Source organism: Humulus lupulus, chromosome 5, assembly GCF_963169125.1.
Source record: "Humulus lupulus chromosome 5, drHumLupu1.1, whole genome shotgun sequence".
NCBI lineage: Eukaryota > Viridiplantae > Streptophyta > Magnoliopsida > Rosales > Cannabaceae > Humulus > Humulus lupulus.
The window spans coordinates 66,320,395-66,324,002 of NC_084797.1; positions in this window are offsets into that span (position 1 = coordinate 66,320,395).

Here is a 3,608-nt window from a genome sequence, read left to right on the forward strand (position 1 = left end):
CACATAGTCCACCACGTCCCTCTTCATGCCTGACCACCAATACAAAACCTTCAGGTCATGGTACATCTTCGTAGAACCTGGGTGCAAAGAGTAGGGAGTGGTATGAGACTCGTCCAAAATCTCTCGCCGAATGTCTGGATCAATCGGAACACAAATCCGTCCTTTGTACTTCAACAAACCCATCTCAGAAATAGAGAAGTCCTTAGCTGCTCCCGATAGGACGTTCTCTCTACGCTCAACTAACTGGGGGTCCTTTCCCTGTGCTTCCTTAATCCTCTCGAGGAGTGTTGACTGAAGAGTAATGTTGGCTAACCTCCCAACCACTAGCTCTATACCTGCTCTGGTCATCTCTCCTGCTAGTCTGTCAGATATCTGCCTCGAACTATACAACTGTCCTGGGCCCCTTCGGCTCAATGCATCAGCCACCACATTAGCCTTCCCAGGATGGTATAGGATATCACAATCGTAATCCTTTACCAGCTCAAGCCACCGTCTCTGGCGCATGTTCAAGTCCTTCTGGGTAAGAAATACTTTAGACTCTTGTGATCAGTGTATATCTCGCACCTCTCTCCATACAGATAGTGTCTCCAAATCTTAAGTGCGAATACCACTGCAGCTAATTCCAGGTCATGCGTGGGATACCTCTGCTCGTACTCCTTTAATTGCCTTGATGCGTACGCTATCACTTTCCCAGCCTGCATCAACACACATCCCAGACCCTGTCTGGAAGCGTCACAGTAGACCACAAACTTCTCATTATCTGTTGGCAGGCTCAGCACTGGTGCAGTAATCAACCGCCGCTTCAGCTCTTTGAAGCTATTCTCGCATCGATCTGTCCACACAAACTTGGTCTTCTTCCTTGTCAATTCTGTCAACGGAGTAGCAATTCTGGAGAACCCCTCTACAAACCGCCGGTAGTAACCTGCTAGTCCAAGGAAACTTCTAACTTCAGGAACATTGCTGGGTCTAGGCCAAACCCTCACTGCTTCCGTCTTACTTGGGTCGACCAGTAACCCATCCTTACTGATAATATGGCCCAAAAATGAAACTTGCGATAACCAGAACTCGCACTTACTAAACTTGGCATATAGCTTATGCCCTCTTAACCGCTGCAACACTAGACGCAGATGATGCTCATGCTCTGTCTCTGTCTGGGAGTATACTAGGATATCATCAATAAACACAATCACAAACTTATCCAAGTAATCCTTAAAAATTCTGTTCATCAAATCCATAAATGCCGCCGGGGCATTGGTTAATCCAAAGGACATAACCAGAAATTCATAATGCCCATACCGAGTCCGAAATGCAGTCTTTGGTATGTCCTCATCTCTGATCCTCAATTGATAGTAGCCTGATCGGAGATCAATCTTCGAAAACACTATACTCCCTTGAAGCTGATCAAATAAATCGTCGATCCTAGGCAATGGATATTTGTTCTTGATGGTCAGCTTATTCAACTCCCTGTAATCGATGCACATCCTGAGCGATCCATCCTTTTTCTTAACAAATAAAACTGGAGCACCCCACGGCGAGAAACTCGGTCTGACAAACCCCAAATCAAGTAGTTCCTGCAGTTGAATCTTCAATTCCTTTAATTCTGCTGGAGCCATTCTGTAAGGTGCTTTGGATACTGGCTCTGCTCCCGGAGCCAACTCAATGACGAACTCGATCTCCCGCTGTGGCGGCAACCCCGGCAGATCTGCTGGAAACAAGTCTGGAAACTCGCAGACGACTCTGGTTTCATTCGGTCCCACTGCCGCCACCTTAGAGGAATCCACTATACTTGCTAGGAATCCTATGCAACCCTCTTGCATCAGGTCTCTAGCCTTTAGTACCGAGATCACAGGTACCCGCGGTCCATCCACCGATCCCACGAACACAAAGGGTGCCTCGCCCTCCGGTTCAAAGGTCACCATTCGTCGCCTACAATCAATTGTTGCTCCATATCGCGTCAACCAATCCATCCCTAGTATTATGTCAAAATCGTCCATATCTAGTTCAATCAGGTCAACAAACAATTCTCTACCATCTACCACTACTGGTAAGGCTCTAACCCACCTCCTAGAGACTACCAGCTCTCCTGTAGGCAATACAGTCTGAAAACCCCTAGCATACAAAATACTAGGTCTACACAGCTGATCAATCACTCTAGCAGAAACAAATGAGTGCGTAGCACCAGAATCAATCAATGCAGTAAACAAGGATCCAGCGCTAAAAATCTGACCTGTGACCACTGATGGGCTGGCCTCTGCCTCAGTCTGAGTCAAGGTGAAGACCCTAGCAGGCGCGAGGCTGTCACCCTGCCTAGGCTCCTCCTTCTTAGCCTGCGGGCAATCTTTCTTCAAGTGGCTGGTGCTTCCACAAACAAAACATGCCCTGATGCCGGTACCCGCTCCAGAGGCGGACCGGCACTCGCCCTGATGCCGTCGCCTGCATCGAGGACACCATGGATAACTCCTCCAGTTGTCATTACCGCCCTGGCGGCCACCCACGGAACCGCGAACCCTCCTGTCGGAACCATAGGGAGTAAATGAGTCTGGTACTCTCCTCTTCTGCTCACTGGGGCCGCTGCCCCGACTAGGCCCAGAAGAAGAAGGCATTACCCTCCTGGTATCACGCCTAGCAGCGCTATCCTTCCAGATCTGATCCTCAGCCCTCTCAGCAGTGAGGGCCTTGTCTACCACTTGCGCATAGGTAGTCTCTGGAGCCATTGTAATACTCACGTCACGGGCGATCATTGCACCTAATCCCCGTACAAATCTGTCCCTTCTGGCCATATCAGTCGGCACAAGCTCTGGCGCAAACTTCGCCAATCTATCAAATACCAAGGCGTACTCAGTGACAGATAACCTGCCCTGAGTCAGACTGTTAAACTCATCCGCCTTCGCCGCTCGAACGGCTACGCTGTAATATTTCTCGTTGAAAAGGCTCTTGAATTCCTCCCAGGTCATAATAGCAGTATCCCTTCGCTGCCCCACCACCTCCCACCATATTCGTGCATCATGTCTAAGCATATAACTGGCACAATCAACCCTATCCCTTCCTTCAACCCTCATGAAGTCCAGGATTACCGACATTGTACTCATCCACTGCTCAGCCTGCAGTGGGTCTGCTCCCCCCTCAAAGGTAGGAGGTTGTTGTTTTCTGAATCTTTCATATAGAGGTTCCAACCTGTTCCCAGTCACAGGTTGAACCGGAGCCGGTACCACACTAGGCGGTGGTGGTATCACAGTGGCCGGTGGAGGAGCTGGTTGCCTGTACTGACTAAGCTCATCCTCTGTTTTCTTCAACCTAGCCTCCATCTCTGCTAAAATCTGTTGCCAGTTCTGAGGAGCAGGTGGAGGGTCCTGCCCCTGGTTATCATCCTCGGCCTGAATGCCGCGGAGTCTCGATGATTGGCGAGGCATTGCAACTAAATGCCTGCAATCAATGACACCGCTCATTAGGCATGATAACAAGGTCCAATTTCCACCTCTCAATCTCAACAACAACCAAGATCAATCGACCAAAGTGCCATACAAATATCATGCAGCATACAACGGGCCTTGCCCTGGCATCATGCATATGTTATTTCAATGATCATGCTCATAATAATTTAGGCAGGC